Source organism: Stenella coeruleoalba (genome assembly GCF_951394435.1).
Source record: "Stenella coeruleoalba genome assembly, chromosome: 3".
Classification (NCBI taxonomy): domain Eukaryota; kingdom Metazoa; phylum Chordata; class Mammalia; order Artiodactyla; family Delphinidae; genus Stenella; species Stenella coeruleoalba.
Genome location: NC_137148.1, coordinates 69,481,064 through 69,503,529, shown reverse-complemented (window position 1 = coordinate 69,503,529; position 22,466 = coordinate 69,481,064).

The window sequence follows — 22,466 nt, the reverse complement described above, 5'->3', positions numbered from 1 at the left end:
TTTAAGAATAAGAAAGAAAAGATCAAAATGTAGATACAATCCACTAATTTTTGAGCAGTGGCTCTTAGTAGTTTCCATGGTCACATGAGTCCACAAATATAAACTCAAATGAGGCAACTTTTACCTCATTTATCAAAGAAATAAATAGGCAAAAGAGAATTTATTTTAAATTACTGGGATAATTATCTCAGTTATTTCCTTCATATTGCATATACAGTCACTGATTGGCTTATTTCATACTATTCATCTTTTTTAAAAAAAAACCTAAAAATTTTGCTCTGTGCAGTTTAGAAGACTAAGCATTTCAAATTTAACATAATGAGAGGTTATTATTATTTCTTGATTTAAGTAAAAGCTTAATTGATAACAAAATAGTGAATTGGTTGTGGAACTTGAGAATTAAGTTCTCAGCAAAAAGATATTTTTCTACCAAATTTTTGAAAGAGGACATGTGAATGTATTAGAGAATTTACGTCTGCCCTATGGGACTATCTGTAGTAGATTGTTTCTATACATTATATGTCAAGACTTGCCTATTGAGGCAAATACAGCAGGTATGCACTAGAGTATAATTTATAAAGTATGCTTACAGGGTATTTTTATCATGCCCTCACCCCTTCCCTATTACCTTTCTTGTACTCTAATTTTCATGAGGCTCCATTGTGCATCTTACTTTCTATTTAGTGAAGAAGCTGATTGATCGGTTATGGATGATAGAAGGAAAAATCAGTCAAATGTGGACAAGGCGGGCATGATAAGACTGAAATGAAGTATGCTTTTGGTTGTGTAATAATTTCCAACTGTGTTCTAGTTTAAGAAAATGTCCAACATGACACTCCTAGCTTAACTCAGTCACACTTTTCACACAGGTAGTATTTTTCAGATGACACCAAGTTAGAAGGGGTTGCTAACACTTCAAAAGAAAAGATCAGAATTCAAAGTGACCTCGATAAATTGAAGAAACAGCATGAACCAGATGAAAATACTGGCTTGCCACAGGTCTTACAAGGGGGGAAAATCTAAGCTAGAATTCATTACTGATTTATTTATTCATTCATCAAATATTTATTGAATGCCTACTATGTGCCAGCCACAAGCTGAATATTGGTTAATTTTAGTTTGGAAATCTGACCCCTCCTTCAGTGACTGGTCCTTTTAGGAAATCAATCTCTCTCAAAATTATATATTCCTGCATTATGCAAAACCAACAGACTTAAGGGAAAAAAAATACAAACAGATCAAGGAATACCATATATACTATATATATATACATTATATGTATGCATTGTGTGTGTATATATATGTATATTTATATAGTATATAGACTATACAATCTTCGTTCATTTTAAACTTTGTGGGTCACTTTGAGGAGACAATGTCATATTTAATGTTTAACTTTGGGTTACAATAGGTTATAATAAAAATAATTAAAAAGATATTTTACTGGTTAAATCTTTGTCTGCCAAAATATAGTCAATTCACTTTAAAAAATTTGATTCCAGTAGTATTCCGCCTTTGTTTCCCCCCTGGCTGCCTTGAAGAAGAGTAATCATGCATCCTAGTTTGATTGGGACAGTTTACACCTGCTTTTTCAGCATAATTATTAATCTCTTTCACTCTCAGAAGTGATCCACTTAAAAAATAAATTATGTGATCCCCCTACCTTGAGATGTCTCTTTGCCTGTACCCAAGCAGTGTGCCTTGTGATGGGGTCAAATAAGATGTCATTCCTGCCCTTGGGGAGTTGGCTGGACACGAGGAGAGACATAAATATCAACAGATCTTTTCAGGGGAAATCAAGGACCTGAAGAATGAACAGACTTTACATAAAGTATGGATAAAAAGGAGCTAGTAGTCAAGAAGCCATTAGAGCTGCCAAATTTGAGAACATAGACAGCAAAGTCTAACTAACAACTTACCAGACACAGTTCATCTTTGAGTAAAAACCGCTTTAGATATGTATCTTTAACTTGAAAACCAGGTTCCAGAGGCAAAACAGGCAGAAATGATAATAGGACATGATAGTAATACCTGTAAGTAAATAATATATACCTATCTACAATGAAAAGTATTTGCATTATTTTTCCAGACTTTTCACCATTCCTTGAAAATGGACAATGTATATATATTACTGGTAACCAAAATTTTATAACTGTTCTACCTAGGTTGTATTTCTCATAATATTTTTCTCTTCTCAATTTTGTAACCTTAGGTGTGAGGAAATAAAGAGTTAAATTTTTAAACAGCTACTGATATGCTCTCTAAAGCAATTATTCCTTCTGTCACCAAGAGATAAATGTACTACCACAAGACATTACAAATGTGCTCTTCTAGACTCTAATACAAATTACTGTCAGACCACACCACTTAAAGCCATCTTCCTCTTATTTAGTAAAGCCAATTCCTTTTGATTTTTTTTAACATATAAAGAAGAAAATATCTTGCTCTGAGGATTGTGAACACATTTTACCATTTTTTAACCCTTTTAAAATAACATTAACTCTTAACACCATTCAGTACCAAGACTCACAGACATTCTGGAACAGGTGGGTGAAGAAGAGAGCCTCTGGTATTGGGTGAGTTTCCTATCATCTCTTAGGGTTGCAGGAAGCACCTCAGTCAATGAAAGGAACACTAAAGTTAGTCTGAACCCCAAACAAGCCACATGAAGATGAATTAAAACTGCAAAAATTGTCATACAGGGTTACCTCCCTTGTACTCTCACCCCAAGCAGAAATGATCTCACAGTTATTCAGAGCATATCAATGTGCCCAGAGATTGTGAACACAATGCATACATCTAAGTTTGTGATTTTGCACTATAATTTTTTCAGTTCCTTGGGTCTGTGAAAAGATAAGTCTAATCAGCCACTCATTTTGGGGAGGCTGAAATTAAAACCAGAACTACGTGGCAGCCTATAGGCCATGTAAAGGTGCCATAAACTAGGCTATGAGCCAAGCAAGGTTGTGAGAGAGCACTGACTTTTTTTTTTTTAATCCTCTTAGCAGTTTATTATGGACATTTTCAAATATAGAGGAACAATGAAAGAATTTTACAGTGAACACATGCATACCTACTACCTAGATTTTACATTTATCGCATGTATTTCATCACATATTTATTTCTTATCCTTCTATCTTTCTTTAACCTATTTTTCTTTTTTAATTTTAAAAAATTTTTATTTTATATTGGAGCATAGTTGATTAACAATGTTGTGTTAGTTTCAGGTATACAGCAAAGTGATTCAGTTATACATATACATGTATCTATTCTTTTTCAAATTTTTTCCTACTTAGGTTATTACAGAATATTGAGCAGCATTCCCTGTGCTATACAGTAGGTCCTTGTTGGTTATGTATTTTAAATATAGCAGTGTGCAAATGTCAATCCCAAACTCCCAATCTATCCCCCCCACCCTTCCCCTGTTAAACGTAAGTTCCTTCTCTTAAGTTTGTGAGTCTGTTTCTGTTTTGTAAGTTCATTTGTATCATGTTTTTTAAGACTCCGCATGCAAGTGATATCATATTTGTATTTCTGTGTCTGACTTATTTCACTTAGTATGATAATCTCCAGGTCCATCCATGTTGCTGCAGATGGCATTATTTCATTCTTTTTAATGGCTGAGTAATATTCCATTGTATACATGTACCACATCTTCTTTATGCATTCATCTGTGGATGGACATTTAGGTTGCTTCCATGTCTTGCCTATTGTAAATAGCACTGCAATGAACACTGGGGTGTATGTTTCCTTTCAAACCATGTTTTTCTCCAGATATATGCCCAGGAGTAGGATTGCTGGATCATATGGTAGCTCTATTTTTAGTTTCTTAAGGAACCTCCATACTGTTCTCCATAGTGGCTATATCCATTTACATTCCCATCAACAGTGTAGGAGGGTTCCCTTTTCTCCATACCCTCTCCAGCATTAATTGTTTGTATATTTTTTGATGATGGCCATTCTGACTGGTGTGAGGTGATATCTAATTGTAGTTTTGATTTGCATTTCTCTAATAATTAGCGATGTTGAGCATCTTTTCACATGCATCTTGGCCATCTGTATGTCTTCTTTGGAAAAATGTCTATTTAGGTCTTCTGCCCATTTTTTGATTGGGTGGTTTGCTTTTTCTCGATATTGAGCCACATGAGCTGTTTGTAGATTTTGGACACTAATACCTTGTTGGTTGCATCGTTTGTAAATATGTTCTCCCATTCTGTGGGTTGTCTTTTTGTTTTGTTTATGGTTTCCTTTGCTGTTTAAGGACTCCAGTCTGTAGAGTGGAGAATGATGTAGAAATGCAGAGCAAAGAAAAGATATGATGTAAGCCTGAAAGACTGACCGGTCCTCAGGTGTGTTTCCAGACCAGCCTTGCAGGCCCAGCACTGGTTCAGACCCAGACATCCACTCTAACCACCAGTCCCCCTTTAATTAACCTTACAGCAGTCTAGTTTTGTTTTTTTCAACTAATGGTCAGTGACAAGTTCCTGGCCCTACGGCTTTGCAGAAAAGAATTCCAACAAAGATGTTTTATTTTTTAATGTTTTCAGAACCCTCCGTAATGTTTTCAATAGTGGCTGTACTGATTTATATCCTTAGCAACAGTGCAGGCCACACCGCACAGCATGGGGGACCCTAGTTCCCTGACCAGGGATTGAACCCCCACCCCCTGCAGTGGAACTGCAAATTCCCAACCACTGGACTGCCAGGGAATTCCATGTCCTTTATTATAAAAAGGAAATCAGATTATCAATGCCTGAAAGAGACTGACCAGAGGCCCAAGAACACTGGAAGTATCAAGGTAATTACACAAACATCAGCCCCACAGAACTCCTAAAGCCCAGATACTGAAGAAGCAAAAGAGGAGACAGACTGCCACAAAAGGGATATTTAGTCATGTATACTCCCTGCAAGAGTACATCAAAGGGCTTGTTTCCACTGATGATGTCAAGAGATACTACAAAGGCACTTTAAGTTTTCAATATAATGGGAAAAACAAAAAAAAAAAAACCCTAAAACTAAAACTAAAAAAAAAATATATTTTCTGGAAAAAAGTGAAGAATTAAATAGATGAATAAGTAAAGTGTGGGACAGAGAAACTGTCTTGACTACAGAATAGAGGTCATGTGTTGAAATGAACAGGAAATAGATGAAACACTAGGCCAAGAAACTTGGAATATCTGGCTTTGAGACTATTTATCATGAAAAAATATCTCTACACTTAATTTGAAAAACTTGCACTAAGCTTAGAATAGGAGACTACAGGGCCTTGACCTTTCCTCCCAAAGACAATTTACACAAACTATAACAGTGAGAGGAAACAGGCATGGACTATTCTGCAAGTCCTGGCTTCTGTTTGGGGAAATTATGTCTACTTCCTACTTTATAACATTTCTATTAGAGTTTATAGAAAACCACTTCTTGGTGCCCTAAATAAGAACAGTTATATTTGGGTGGTATCACTCTTAATCATATTCATAAAAGAGAGAATCCCACCAGCTCACCTTCTTTTAAAGTAGTCAACAAATCATTTCCTCTGAGTTTGGGCTGTGGACAAAAGATTCTTTTTGGTAGACCCACATAACACTGATGATGAATCTTAACTTACAGAAAATTTGAAACAACCAAACAAAAAAGAGGCAAAGAGCCAAGACCCAATGTATATACTATCAAATTATTACCTAAAATTAACTCTTTAGATATTAAGACCATCAAATTGTACACTTAAAGTGGTAAATTTTATGTTACGTACTATAATTTTAAAAATTAAGTCGTTAAAAATAAAAAGCTTTGTTAAAAAAAGAAAAATCTTTTGATTGTTTATGCCTGTTAAAATTATGAGTTTTGTGAGCCAGTTGTTTGTGGAAATAACTAATTACTTAATTAGGATTTGAATGGAGCAAGAGACATCTCTGATCCAGGTTTTCTAAAACAAATGGATTGGATAAGATCAGAGTAAGGCAGGCCTTGAAAATCGGTTAGTGTTATCTTAGGAATGTATTTTAAATAAAACAAGCTTGGTCCTCAACCCATCTTATTTTTGAGGTCTTTATTACCATTATGGAGAGATTAAACAAATGACCAAGTAAAAAGAAGAGGAGACAAGTGATAATTAAGAGCGGAAAAAATTAATTTTTAAACATTCAGAAGCCTTGAGTATAAGTGATTGCTTTGCTATAACTGCAGTGATATGAGGACTATTAATTCGTTTAAAAAAAAAAAGAATAAAGAAAAGAAAAGTTGTTGACACATCAAAGAATTAAGCAAAATAATCCCTGATATGTTAAAACTATGATTAGGATGACTCTCAAATAAGCTAAGATCTCCATGCCCCTGTAGAGAATGGTGTTTTTCAAGAGACCAGATGGCATCAAAATCACATTTAATAAAATATTTTCTTTTTTTTTTTCCCTTTCAATTGACCTTCCAATGCTGAGGGAATTCAGAAATCCTTATACAGTACAAACCAACATGTTACATTTCTTTACCAACAGATGTATGCAGTAAGGGAATTAATTCAGCTAAATTCACACTTATGGACTACTTAATGGGCCTATGATAGCTCTCTATGCTGCTCTTCAATGGCCGTCTCACGCTCTTTCTTTCCATTCATTGTTCTCTGACAGAAACAACCCTTTCGTCTTGCTTGGTCTCTGAAATATCAAGCAAGACATCATCAATTAAAAACTAAAAGTGATAAGAAACTACCAACTGCCAGATAGTTGTAAAAGCAGCAGGTCTGTTTCCTCAGGAAAAAGAAAACGGCAGACCGAGGCTCCACTTAGAATAAAATTATTTATAACAAAATATTTTCTTCCCCATTTTGTAGAATATATCAATAAAAGACAAAGGTATGAAAAAACCATGAGGTTCTGCTCTTTGCATTTTAGTGACATGCGGACCCAAGACTGAAGACAGAGATAAAAAGCTTTGATTCAGGTTCTAGGTAGTAAAGACTTTTTCTGGATTTCCTCCCACTTACTTTCCCTTCACAGAAATAGCAGATGAGAGAGCATCCTGGCTATATGCATCAACTCTGATCAAAGTTACTCATTAGAAGAAATTTCCCACTGGGGCTTCCATCTCTCCTTTCACCACCCCTCCTTTGTTGGTAGGATATGTGTTGATGCAACCTTTTGGAAATAGCTTTAAAATTTAAAATACACGTACACCTTGATCCTGACACTGTATGAATATTTCCAAAGGATTGATTTTGAGAAAGAGAAAAGCAGCCCCTAACACCCAGGAACTGGTCTTACACAGCAGGGTCTTGATGGTGCTAGTTGCTTACCTGGCACCCAAAGCTATAAGGAGCTGTTCTTCTCCTGGACATTAAAAAAATCTCCTAGATGGTCTTCCCTGGTGGCGCAGTAGTTGAGAGTCTGCCTGCCAATGCAGGGGACACGGGTTCGTGGCCCGGTCCGGGAAGATCCCACATGCCGCGGAGCAGCTGGGCCCGTGAGCCATGGCCACTGAGCCTGCGCGACCGGAGCCTGTGCTCCACAACGGGACAGGCGACAACAGTAAGAGGCCCGCGTACTGCAAAAAAAAAAAAAAGAAAAAAGAAAAAAAGAATCTCCTAGAACACTAACATTGGACAAGATCACTTGGTGACTGTGATAGAGTGAGACTAAAGCAAAACAAACAAAATAAAAAAGGCAGCTCCCTGGAACCTTACCAAAAATGGCCAAACCAAAACCCCAATTGTGTGTTTTCTAACATCCTCTTACTGAGATCCCTCGTGGTTCTCCATTATGCATGGTCTCCCTTTCTGCCACAAGAAATAAGCCCTACTTACTTTCTGGGGGTCTTTGGCGGGAGGGCAGAAACAGTTCTTAGAGAAAGAATGTTGTTCACAGCAATATTTGTAATAGCACAAATTGGAGACAACCTATTCAGAAATATGAATATGATTCGATAAGTTATAGTACATTGATTTTATGAAATAGCCCTTGAAGAGTAAGTTAGATGCATAGTTATTAGACTGGGGAAAAAAATCTCTAAAATATGCTGTTATTTGGGAGGAAAAGGTCAAGCAAGTTAAAAAAAAATCACAAAAAATTTGATACTATTCTATATTTAAAGAAAAAAATCTGTGTGTGTGTATATACAGAAAAAGTTCTGGAAGAATGCACATCAAACTCTTAATAGTGCCATGGGGAAGGGGTAAAAAGAAGTTTTCATATTTCACTTTATGCATATCTATGTTGTTTTAATTTTGACAAGGTTTTATAATTTTGTAACTTTTAGAAAAGACTATAATTTTTATTATTTAACTTTATTTTTTAATTCTCTTTTTATATTGGAGTGTATTTGATTTACAGTGTTGTGTTAGTTTCAGATGTACAGCAAAGTGGTTTAGTTATACATATACATATATCTATTCTTTTTCACTTTTTTTTCCTATATGGGTTATTAGAGTATTGAATAGAATTCCCTGTGCTATACATAGGTCCTTTCTGATTATCTATTTTATATATATTAGTGTGTATATGTTAATCACAACCTCCTAATTTATTCCTCCCCCCGCCCACATTTCCTCTTTGGTAACCGTAAGTTTTTTTTCAAAGTCTGTGAGTCTGTTTCTAGTTTGTAAATAAGTTCATTTGTATCATTTTTTTAGACTCCACATATAAGTGATATCATATGATATTTGTCTTTCTCTGGCTTACTTCACTTAGTATGATAATCTGGAGGTCCATCCATGTTGCTACAAATGGCATTATTTCATTCTTTATATAGCTGAGTAATATTCCATTGTATATATGTACCACCTCTTCTTTATTCATTCATCTGTTGATGGGCATTTAGGTTGCTTCCGTGTCTTGGCTATTGTAAATAGTGCTTCAGTGAACATTGGGGTGCATATATGTTTTTGAATTATAGTTATCTCTGGATCTATGCCCAGGAGTGGGCTTGCTGGATCACATGGTAGCTCTATTTTTAGTTTCTTAAGGAACCTCCATACTGTTCTCTGTATTGACTGTACCAAATTCCATTCCCACCAACAGTGTAAGAGGGTTCCCTTTTCTCCACACCCTCTCCAGCATTTATTGTTTGTAGACTTTTTGATGATGACCATTTTCTGACCTGTGTGAAGTGATATCTCACTGTAGTTTGATTTGTATTTCTCTAATAATTAGCAATGTTGAGCATCTTTTCATGAGCTTTTTGGCCATCTGTATGTCTTCTTTGGAGAAATGTCTGTTTAGATCTTCTGCCCCTTTTTTTATTGGGTTGTTTGTTTTTCTGATATTGAGCTGCATGAGCAGATTGTATGTTTGGGAAATTAATCCCTTGTTGGTTGCATCATCTGCAAATATGTTCTCCCATTCTGCAGGTTGTCTTTTCACTTTGTTTATGGTTTCCTTTACTGTGCGAAAGCTTTTAAGTTTAATTGTGTCCTATTTGTTTATTTTTGGTTTTATTTTCATTACTCTCAGAAGTGGATCCAAAAATATATTGCTGCGATTTATGTCAAAGAGTGTTTTGCCTGTGTTTTCCTCTAAGAGTTTTATAGTATCCGGTCTTATATTTATGTCTTTAATCCATTTTGAGTTTGTTTTTGTGTATGGTTTAGAGAATTTCTAATTTCATTCTTGTGCATGTAGCTGTCCAGTTTTCCCAGTACCACTTATTGAAGAGACTGTCTCTTCTCCATTGTATAGTCTTGCCTCCTTTTTCATAGATTAATTGACCAGAGGTGCATAGATTTATTTCTGGGCTTCCTATCCTGTTCCATTGATCTATGTGTCTGTTTATGTGCCAGTACCATACTGTTTTGATTACTGTAGCTTTATAGTATAGTCTGAAGAAGGGAGCCTGATTCCTCCAGCTTCATTTTTCTTTCTCAAGATTGCTGTGGCTATTCAGGGTCTTTTGTGCTTACATACAAATTTTAAGATTTTTTTTGTTCTAGATCTGCAAAAAATGCCATTGGTAATTTGATAGGAATTGCATTGAATCTGTAGAGTACCTTGGCTAGTACAGTCATTTTGACGATTTTGATTCCTCTAATCCAAGAACATGGTATATCTTTCCATCTGTTTGTGTCATCTTTGATTTCTTTCATCAGCATCTTATAGTTTTCTGAGTACAGATCTTTTGCCTCCTTAGGTAGGTTTATTCCTAGGCATTTTATTCTTTTTGATGTGATAGTAAATGGGATTGTTTCCTTAATTTCTCTTTATGATGTTTTGTTGTTAGTGTATAGAAATGCAACAGACTTCTGTGTATTAATTTTGTATCCTGCCACTTTACTGAATTCATTGATAAGCTCTAATAGTTTTCTGGTAGCATCTTTAGGATTTTCTACATATAGTATCATTTCATCTGCAAACAGTGACAGTTTTACTTCTTTTCTAGTTTGGATTCCTTTTATTTCTTTCTTTTTTTTTTTTTTTTTTTTTTTTTTTGCGGTACGCAGGCCTCTCACTGCTGTGGCCTCTCCTGTTGCGGAGCACAGGCTCCAGATGCGCAGGCTCAGCGGCCATGGCTCATGGGCCCAGCCACTCCGCGGCATATGGGATCCTCCCGGACCGGGGCACAAACCCGTGTCCCCTGAATCGGCAGGCGGACTCTCAACCACTGTGCCACCAGGGAAGCCCCTTTTATTTCTTTTTCTTCTTTGATTGACATGATTAGGACTTCCAAAACTATGTTGAATAAAAGTGGCAAGAGAAAGGACTATAATTTTAAAAATCGCCTTCTCAATAAACAAATGCCATATAATCATATATATGATGCGTTATGTGCATTATATATGTTAAGGAGGTAATAGACACATTTTTCTGTGCATCTGCTTTTTTTTCTTTTTTAAAAAATTAATTTATTTATTTTTGGCTACTTTGGGTCTTCGTTGTTGCATGTGGGCTTTCTCTAGATGTGGCGAGTGGGGACTACTCTTCATTGCAGTGCACGGGCTTCTCATTGCAGTGGCTTCTCTTGTTGCAGAGCATGGGCTCTAGGGTTTCAGTACTTGTGCCACGCAGGCACAGTAGTTGTAGCTCGCAGGCTCAGTAGTTGTGGCTCGTAGACTCTAGAGCGCAGGCTCAGTAGTTGTGGCTTAGTTGCTCCGCAGCATGTGGGATCTTCCTGGACCAGGGATCGAGCCCATGTCCCCTGCATTGGCAGGTGGATTCTTAACCACTGCGCCACCCTGCATCTGCTTTTTTATACACATCACAGAAACCCTCCAAGTCAACTGTTATAGGCCTACCTCAGTATTTATAATAGCTACATAATATTCTATAATAAAGATGCTCAGAAATTATTCATCCATTCTCCTGTTGATAGACATTTATTTTATGTACTTTCTTGGTCACTAAATATTATGTATTTTGTATATATTTGAACCTCTATATATATTTCCTTGCATGTGTAGTGCTTTTTTTCCCTATGGCATAGGGATGGGATTTGGGGGCCAAAGGGCAAGGGCTATTTTCAATTTTAATAGCTATTGATCAAGTTTTCCTCAAAATAATTCCTATTTCTACCAGCAGGTAGAATACCCTTTCCCCTGAATCCCAGTCACCGGTAGATGTCACCTCTCTTTGTAAACTTGGCCAAACAGATATGAAATAATAACCTATTCTTACATTATTTTGCATTTCCTTTCATAAAAGTGGTTGAGTGTATGTTCATTTGTTTATTAGCAATTTTGAATTTACTTTTTGGTGAACTGCCTTCAGTAGCCTTTGTTTTTCCATTTTAAATTATTTTGTTAATAATTTATGAGCTCTTTGTATATTGTAGATAAATCTTTAATTTGAAAATATCTTTTAATATTTTCATTTTTATTTACTTTGATTTTGATATCTTGCTACTTTAAAACATTTTGTATGGTTAAGTGTTTATTACTTTTCTATAATAGTTTGTCTTGATTAAAATGTTACCAGTACCTCAGCCTGTACTCTCCTAAGTTTTCTTTTAAAATTTGTTTTGTCTCAAATTCAAGTTTTAACTGCGTCTGGAATTATGTTCTGCTTTTTACAAAAGTTAAAGGATGATTCTATTTTCTTCCAAATAGATAGCCTATGCTGCCACTTATTTAAAATGTACCCCTCCCCCAAAGAATTGATAAACTTATCTTTGAGATATTCAAGTGCCATATATACTGATCCCATATATACTAGGATCTCTATTCTGACTCACTTTTCTGATTTACTCCATTCTCTACAACCCCCAAAACAAGTTATATTATAATGATGATATATATTATCACTAATTTTAATTTTTAGCTTTTCACCCTTTAGAGTGATATTTGCTGTTAATTTTGCACAAATAATCTTTACCATATTTAAGTATGGTTCCTTCATTTTTATTATTCAAAAATCTCCTTTGAGCCTTTTGTACAGCTTTAATTTGTAGGAAACTGCAAATCACAGTGTGATATGGGCCAGGTGTCTTGCACAATAAAAAAAATCTAATAATCCTTTTGTTTATTCAGAAGCTTTGCTATAAGCAGCCTTTCTCTATCCTGAAAAGAAAAATAGAAAATAGTTACAAGTCTATGAACTTGGAAATAAAGCATTATCTGAGTAAACCCATGGTCCCAAATAAGATGAAATTTGATTATGCTCTGTTCACAATCATAAATTATAGACCCTTTGTATTGTGTTTCCTGACACCAGGATCAGCTACATAATTTGTGGGGCCAAGAGCAAAATGAAAACTTGGGGTCCCTTATGCAAAATGCAGGAAAAATGTGCCATGAAAGGAAGTAAAATATTAAAAGTTTTCCTTTTTCCCACAGTCTCTTCTTTGACCTGTCATGCCCTCTGGAGATGGCAGTACTTCTGGGCAAGTGCAGACCCTCACAGGCACCCAAGGACTGGGCTGTGATTTTTCCCACAGGGACACGCACCTGCTGCCAGGCTCCCCATCCAGCCAGTCTCAGCAGTATATGTTGAAGAGACTTTCCCCACATACTTCCAAAAATATCCATTGCAAAGGATATTTTTCTCTAAAAGTATTTTTCTCCAGTTTTCAAAATTACAAACCATAAGTTAATGTTCCAACGCTCCCTCTTGCAACCTACAATATTTTACTGATCAACCATAGCAAAATATAAAAGACATATTTCTCATAACTCATATACTTCTTGGGAGCAATAAGTTTTAAATTATCTCAAATCATGCTTGCAAATACATATTAAACCCATAGCAGTTTCACTGTTTTGCTTACAGTAGATTCAGAAGCCACTCATTTGTCACCATTCACCTAGCACAGTTTTTCACCAGCTAAAGACAGATGAGTAAGTAACAATTTAGGAAGTTGCTATGGATAGTAGTACCTGATTTCTCTGTGCTTTGTTGATCTGTCTTAGAGTTTTTAAATACCTGTTTTTATTTTCTTAGGATGTTCATCTTTTGACAAAGAAGAGAACTAAAACTATTCTGTAATTACACTAGGAACCCATGACAAGAAATAAGTAGGAAATTTTGCTTACATAGTTATATGATGCTCAAATTATCTGATTTTAAATTTTAAAATGAAAATACACTATCAGTTATAGCCAACTCTGTCTGTCGTCACCTACGTATATACTTAATAGCTTTAAAAAATACTGGTTTTAAGTCCTATTGAATTCCTTGCTGATACTTATATTCTTAATATTTCTATATACATCTTTTGCTGTTATTCTTTGTTTATGACACTATGAAATAATATATTATGATTTGGAAGTGCAACTATGGCTGAAAATTCCCATGTACTGCTAGTGCCACATTTCATAATGAACATAGGATAGCCTAGTGCACAGAGTTCAGACTCCACCCACAATTTTCCTGAATCATTTATCAGCTAATCAACCCACATGTACTCATAATACCTGAACAATTTTATCTTTAATGACTTTTAACATAATAATTGTTTATTGTGGAAATTTTGGAAAACAAAGTATAAAGAATTTATAATGCTCATCTCTAAGCCTACCACAAACTTTACATTTCAATGTATATCTCTTCATAAATATATACATACAGCCCACCAAAATCAAGATCATATTATACATCTGATTTTTTGTAGACTACTTTCCATACTACATATATCTTACAAAACTTTTAAATGTACTGGTGCTTTGCATATCTTTAAATTGGATTTCTACATAGGTATAATAATAACTGTAACATATTAGCATCCCATGCCTAGAATGACTGTGTTTCTTACAGATATTGAAATTGCTCCTTGAATTTTGCTTAGTTATTTTTAATGATATATTTCTTCTTTTAAGTAATTGATAAGAATTTGTGCACTAGTGGATTAAACTCATAATAAATGTGACCTTTTAAAAGGTGAAAGGCCTCTTAGTTGTTTTTTAATTATTAGACTCTAATATTAAGAAAGTTAAGAGTCCATGAAGAAGCTGGGTTGAGCTAATGTATACAGAAGCTTGTTTTCTTTTATTTTTCAAAGACATACTTAGGAATGTAATCCTAAATGCTGATGCTAAAAATTATTTAAGACTACAGTATATGTAAAATTTTTAAAAGTACCATTCATAAGTTGACAGTAATTTTTTTTGTTTTGCATCTAATTTACTCAAATACTTCCTTTTACAAAGGATATTTAGAAATTAACTATAAACCCATTAAAGGGCTAAAGTATATGCTTCTCTTCATCCTCAGTGCCAAACACACAAAAAAAGTTTGTTTGTTGCTGCCACTGCTGCTTCTACTCTTGTTGAAAAAATTGATAAGAAAATTATCTTGATTTCTGCTTCACTGTATTGCTCCTCAGTAACTTGGGAAAGTTAATATATATTTAAGTTAACTCCAAAATAGAGTTCAACAAATATTGAGTAGTAAAACAAAACATCTAAGCCTTAGCCCTTGGTAAGATTTTTGGCAAGACTTTAGAAATTGGTCTAATTGAATTGAGGTAAGCAATCTTATGTGCCCAGGCCACGGACAAAGATCTTACAGTGGGTAACTCACATCCCCTTATTACTCTGGCCTAGATTTCTCTCCATTCTTATACTCTAAATAATGCCCTCAGTCCTTTGCCCTTTACAGATAATGTCAATTACTGCTGGCATTTAAACATGCTGCATTTTCATTAACAACCTATATTCTTTATGATTTAGCATATCTGCTATACAGTACCAATATATTCTTGGTCTTCACTTTATTTGTGCTGGATAATAGGCAAAACACATATGACCTGAATGGTATCACTGGACCCCAGTTACTGGAGTCCTTCAGCCTTTAAGTGTGGATTGGCTGGAATTATCAGAGGTCACCATCTGCAAGTCTTCAGCAAATGGGGCTACTAAAGACAATCACCTTCCAATTGCAAGTGAAGTTCTTACTTGCAAGCTTCTTCTTCCATTCTTGATAATGTTGAGAAGAAGGCTAAACAGTGTGGCAAAGTGAAAACTGTTTCAATGGGGAAAGAGAATATATAAAGTTTTGTGAAATTTCTGAGAGCTCAGCGTGACGTGTTCCATCATATTTACCATGATTCCATTGGACACCATGAGATCAGTAGGTTTCCTTGGATTCTGTAAATCAGATTAGTTAGTCTTTACTGGATGGTCCCTGTGACTTCATAAAGGCCAAGGTTACATGAGCAGAGGGCCCCAACACTAATAACATGGTATTTCTTCTTCTCTTATCTTAAATTTCTGCATTTTTGTATTAAGAATAAATGAGCTTATAACATTTCCTGCAGGCTAGTATGTGGTCTATCACAGCAGATTCAGGATGTGGGGTCTGGAGGAAAGTGGAGGTGATGACAGTAGGAAAATATCATAGAGGGAGGAAATGGGGAACTAAAAGAAAGATCAGGGGCTTCCCTGGTGGCGCAGTGGTTGAGAGTCCACCTGCCGATGCAGGGGACACGGGTTCGTGCCCCGGTCCAGGAAGATCCCACATGCCGTGGAGCAGCTGGGCCCGTGAACCATGGCCGCTGAGCCTGCCTGCGCGTCCGGAGCCTGTGCTCCGCAACGGGAGAGGCCACAACAGTGAGAGGCCCACATACCGCAAAAAAAAAAAAAAAAAAAAAAAAAAAGAATGATCAGAACTCCATAAATATAAAATATCTCTGTATGTTCACTTCCTTGGGAAATTTAGGTTCCAAATCAATGATTTACTGTAAAATGTTTTCATTGGCTAGTTGAAATTCAGTTATTTGAGGTTTTGGCAGTGAATTGTAAGACCTGAAAATAGTTTGTCTCAATTTTCCTCATTTTTAGAAACTCTCTCAATATAGCCATTTTGCTCTCTTATCCCACTCCAGCCTCCATCAGCATCTCCTTTTATATGAAACATCTATAATATTCTATATATGCATATAATCACATACTGTTATCTTTGCCATCTCTTTTCACTTTGCGTGAATCCAGTTTAAGCTCTTTAAAGATCTCAGATATGTGCTAATTAGAGTGGCCACCCTAAAGGTATCAGTAAATCAGGCTGCTGCTAATTCAGCCCTCTCAGTATATTTGAAATGCCCTAGGATGCACAAGGGTAATGAAAAATATCAACCCTAGAGAACAGGATTTATCACCCCTGTCAAATAACACTCACACTGATGAATTCTGACATTCACCTCAATATAAGTCAGAATCCACTTATTATTTAATTAGCCAAATCTATGTAACTTTTGCCATTAAATTTGACAACATACGCAGCCTCTCTCTTTTCTTGTATTATGGTGTAATCTAACATGAATTAAAGAGGAATTTTAAATTAAGAGTTCAGTCTTCAAAGTCATATATTCTTTGACCTGGAGCTTGGCAGCCTTTGGGTGATATGAGTTTCTCTGAAGAACTAAACCCTGTTGTAGCATTATAAGGTCTTGTGGCATTTTTAAAACGCAAATTCAAATTGAGAATTATTTCTAGAAATGGGTAGCTTATGAGTACATAACAGTTCATGTGGTGTATCTGAAATATGATTGTTGTTATTTAAATAATCTTTGGCTTGAGTATTTGTTCATTGAGAACTGAACCAGATCTTCTACCTCTATGGGAATGAGTTTGGCTGTAGAATTGAAAGTGCTTCTAATTCTATATCTTGCATAGTTGAAGAAGTCAGATCTCTGAAGTCTAAAGGGAAAGTGGATAACCCTTCAAATCAACACCACTTTGCCCCTAAAGCTTCCTTTTTAAAAAAAGAGGAACCCCAAAAATCCCAGTTTCTAGAAATGCTTGTATGACATACTGTACAGCAGCTGATTTGTTAAACTAATACCCTGCCCTGTATTACATTATCCTAATAGAAATATCCCCTTCTTTTGTGGAATTTCTCCTTCCCTAATCCATCCATATGTTTCTAGTGGGAACTGCCATTAGTATACCACGTCCCTAGCCAAAAGCTGGGTGGGTCCCTGACGCATACTGAGCCCAACATACTGCCCCATCCCTGGGGCTACAGTGATTGTCCCAACACAAAATGGTGACTTAAGCTGTACCAGAGGACCTCTTAGTAGGGTCTAATTGTAAATTGTCAGGATCTCCTTTTGATTTTTGAGTTATATAGATGAAAGATTTTTGGTCTGGAGTTGTCTAGAGCCACGTTACCAGTCAGGTGTTTTATTTTTACTTTTTTGGTGTTGCTACCAGAAAAATTTAAATTATGTATGTGCCTCATATTTTGTCTTGGATGGTACTATGATCTGAATGTTTGTGTTTCCCCCAATTCATAGGTTGAAACCTATCCCCTAATGTGGTGGTATTAAGAAGTGGGGTCTTTCAAGGTGATTAGGTCATGAGGGCTCTGCCCTTATGAATGAGATTAGTGCCCTTATAAAAGTAGCTTGAGAAAGCTTCCTTGCCTGTTCTGACATGTGAAGTTACAGCTAGAATACTACTTTTTATAAACCAGATGCAGGCCCTCAACAAACACAGAACCTAAATATGCAGGCAACTTGATCTCAAACTTCCAACCTCCAGAACAGTGAGAAACAGATTTTTGCTGTTTATAAGACACCCAGTTTGTGCTATTTTTTTATAGTAGCCTTAATGGACTAAGAAACATTGTATCCCATTGGTCAGCATTGATCAATAGATTTAATGCAGTTCCAATCAGAACCCCCCAGGCTTTTGCTGAAAATTGACAGACTCATATAAAATTCATATTGAAATGCAAAGAACTAAAAATAACCAAAAGAATTTTTTAAAAAGAACAACGTTGAAGAACTTATACTATCTGGTTTCAAGACTTATTATAAAGCTGCAGTAGTCAAGACAATGTGATATTTGGCATAAGGATAGAGAAATAAATCAATGGAACAAAATGGAGTACAATAATTGACTCACATAATATAACCTCAATTAATTTTCTACACGGCATGAAGGTAATTCAATGAGGAAAGGATAGTCTTTTCAACAAATAGTATTGGAACAACTAGACAGCTATATTGAGAAAAACTGAGTCTTGATCCTCATGTGATACACAGCAATAGTTTGAAATGAACCATAGTACTAAATATGAACTCTAAATGATGAAACTTCTGGAAGAAAATGTAAGAAAAAACTTTGCAACCTTAAGGTTGTTGAAAATTTCTTAGGACAAAAAAAGTACAAACCATAAAAGACAAAAAAAATGGTATATTGGACATTATCAACATTTAAACTTCTGCTCAATGACAGACACCAATAAAAAAAAAAATACCACAAACAGAGAGAAAATATTTGTAATAAGTATCTCTAACTAAGGACTATATCCAGAATATAAAGAACTCTTAAAACTGAATAATAAGAACATATGCAATCTAGTTAAAATTAGGCAAATATTTTAACAGAAATTTCATAAAAGAAAATAGATAGCAAATAAGGAAATAAAAAATGCTCTTAATTATTAGTGAAATGCAAATTAAAACCACAGTGAGACATAGCACAAGCCCATCAGAATAGGTAAAATAATTTTAAACTAATAATACTAAGTATAAGCAAATATATGGAATAGGAATTCTCATACATTGTTGGTGGGGAGGTACAGTGGTACAATCACTGTAGGAAACACTTGGGCAGTTTCTTATAAAGTTAAACATCCATTTACCAAATGACCCAGCAATTCCATCCTTAGATATTCACCCAACAGCAATAAAAACAGGTCCACACAAAGATTTGTTTATGAAGTTTCATAGATTTATTCATAATAGTGTTGCCAAACCTGGCCTCTGTACACTGGCACCAAATCAAATCTTGGAGACGGAGTTTTGGGTGAAGCAGAAAAGGATAGCTTTTATTGCTTTGCCAGGCAAAGGGGGCCACAGCAGGCTAATGTCCTCAAGACTGTGTGTCCCCATCCTGAAGCAGGTAGTGAGGGGAGTAGTGGTTCAAGGGCTGGGCATGATCGGCTTGAAGACATTCTTCTGATTAGTTGGTGGTGAGGTAATTGGGAATCAGCATCGTCAACCTTCTGCTTCCAACCAGTCTAGGGTCTGTGTTCTTGCAGTCAGCAGTTTTCACCTGGTGAGTGTCTGCTTCCTATTAAAACAATTTAGGAATGTGCGTCAGGTCTTTATATCTCTCAGGGAAGTGTGAGTTCGGTGATTCTGCTCTGTGGCATATTTATGGTCTAAATGGTGACCAGTTCCCCAGCCCAACAGCTATTCTTTGCTTCTACATCTTCACGTTTCCAAATCATTAATTCTTGAGTCAGCTTTTTACTTTAAAAGGCAAGGACACAGGGGCTTGTACACAGTTTTAATAGCTCCAAATCAGAACAACCCACTGTCCATGCCCAGGTAAATGGACAAATAATGATATCTATACAATGGGATACTCCTTAGCAATAACAAGGACTGAACGTCTGCTACATTCAACAACTGAATAAATATCAAAAACATTACGCTGAGTGAAAGACTTTAGATACAAAAGAGCATAAACCTTTTGATTCATATATATGAAACACTAAAAGAGACAAATTTAATCTGTAGTGATAGAAAGATCACTGGTTGTCTGGGTCTAGTGAGGAGGGGAGGGACAAACTAAAGAAAAACACAAGGGAATCTTTTGGGGATGTTGGAAATGTTCTGTATCTTGATTGTGGTGGTTACATGGTTGTACTTATTTGTCAAAACTCACCAAACTGTTCACTTAAAATGAATGCATTTATTGTATGTAAATTACACTTCAATGAAGTTTAGGACATTTTTTTAAATTTAGTGAGAACAAAAAAATTTTAAGTAGGATTACAAGACTTCTTTTTTTGCATTTTATTTTAGTTTTTATTGAATTATAGTTGATTTACAGTATTATAATAGTTTTAGGTGTGCAACATAATGATTCAAATTTTTATAAGTTATGCTTCATTGAAAGCTATTATAAAATATTGGCTATATTCCCTGTGTGGTACAATATATCCTTGTAGCTTATTTATTTTACACATAGTAGTTTGTACCTCTTAATCCCTGTCTTGCCCCTCCTCCTTCCCTTTCCCCACTGTAATCACTAATTTATATCTGTGAGTCTGTTTCTGCTTCGTTATATTCATTTGTTTTGTTTTTTATATTCCACATATAAGTGATAACATATAGTATTTGTCTTTCTCTGACTTATTTCATTTAGCATAATGCGCTCCAAATTCATCCATGTTGTTAAAAATGGCAAAATTTTCATTCTTTTTTATGGCTAAGTAATATTCTATTGTATATATGTACCACATCTTCTTTATCCATTTGTCTGTTGATGGACAATCAGCTTGCTTCCATATCTTGGCAATTGTAAATAATACTGCTATGAATATTGGAGTGCATGTATCTTTTCAAATCAGTGTTTTCTTTTTTTTTTGGATATATATCTAGGAGTGGAATTGCTGGGTTATATGGCAGCTCTATTTTTAGTTTTTTGAGAAACTTCCATAAAGTTTTCCATAGCAGAAGCACCAATTTACATTCCCATCAACAGTGTACAAGAGTTCCCTTTTCTTCACATCCTTGCAAACATTTGTTATTTGTGGGCTGTTTGGTGATGGCCATTCTGACAGATGTGACACGGTATCTCATTGTGGTTTTGATTTACATTTCTCTAATAATTAGCAATGTTGCCCATCTTTTCATGTGCCAGTTGGCCATATGTTTGTCTTCTTCAGAAAAATGTCTATTCAGTTCTTCCACCCATTTTTTTAATCAAGTTGTTTCTTTTTGATATTGAGTTGTATGGGCTGTTTATATATTTTGACTATTAACTGCTTGTTGGTCATATCATTTGCAAATATTTTCTCCCATTCAGTAGGTTGTCTTTTCATTTTGTGGATAGTTTCCTATGCTGTGCAAAAGCTTTTAAGTTTCATTAGGTCCCATTTGTATATTTTTGCTTTTATATGTTTTGCCTTAGGAGACAGATCCAAAAAAAATATTGCTACAGTTCATGTCAAAGACTCTTCTGCCTATGTTGAATTCTAGGAGTTTTAAAGTTTCTGGTATTATATTTAGGTCTTTAATCCATTTTGAGTTTATTTTTGTATATGTGTAAGAAAATGTTCCAATTTCATTCTTTTACATGTAGCTGTCCAGTTTTCCCAGCACCATTTATTGAAGAGACTGTCATTTCCTTACTGTATATTCATGCCTCCTTTGTCATAGATTAATTGACCATAAGTATATGAGTTTATTTACAGGCTCTCAATTCTGTCCCATTGAGCTATATATCTGCTTTTGTGCCAATACCATACTGTTTTGATTACTGTAGCTTTGTGGTATAGTCTGAAGTCAGGGACAGGATTCCTCCAGCTCTATTCTTTTTTCTCAAGATTGTTGTAGCTATTTGGGCTCTTTTGTGTTTCCATATAAAATTTTAAATTATTTGCTCTAGTTCTGTGAAAAAAGACATTGGTATTTTGATAAGGATTGCATTGAACTTGTAGATCACCTTGGGTAGTATGGTTATTTTAACAATAGTAATTCTTCTAATCCATGAATACAGTGTAATTTGCCATCTGTTTGTGTCATCTTCAATTTCTTTCATCAGTGTCTCATAGTTTTCTGAGTACAGGTTTTTTACTTCCTTAGATTTATTTCTAGGTTCTTTAATTCTTTTTGATGTGATGGTAAACTGGATTATTTTCTTAATTTCTCTTTCTTCTAGTTCATTGTTAGTGTATAGAAATGCAACAGATTTCTGTATATTAATTGTGTATCCTGCAACTACACCAAATTCATTGACAAGCTCTCATAGTTTTTTGGTGGCATCTTTAGGATTTCCTATGTATAGTATCATGTCTTCTGCAAACAGTGAGTGTTTTACTTCTTCCCTTCCAGTTTGGATTCCTTTTATTTCTTTTTCTCGTCTGATTGCTGTGACTAGAACTTCCTATACTATGTTGAATTACAGTGGTGAGAGTGGGCATCCTTGTCTTGCTCCCAATCTTAGAGAAAATGCTTTCAGCTTTTCATCTTGAGTATGATGTTAGCTATGGGCTTATCATAATGGCCTTTATTATGTTGGGCATGTTCCCTCTATACCCACTTTCTGGAGGGTTTTATCATAAATGAATGTTGAATTTTGTCAGATGTTTTTT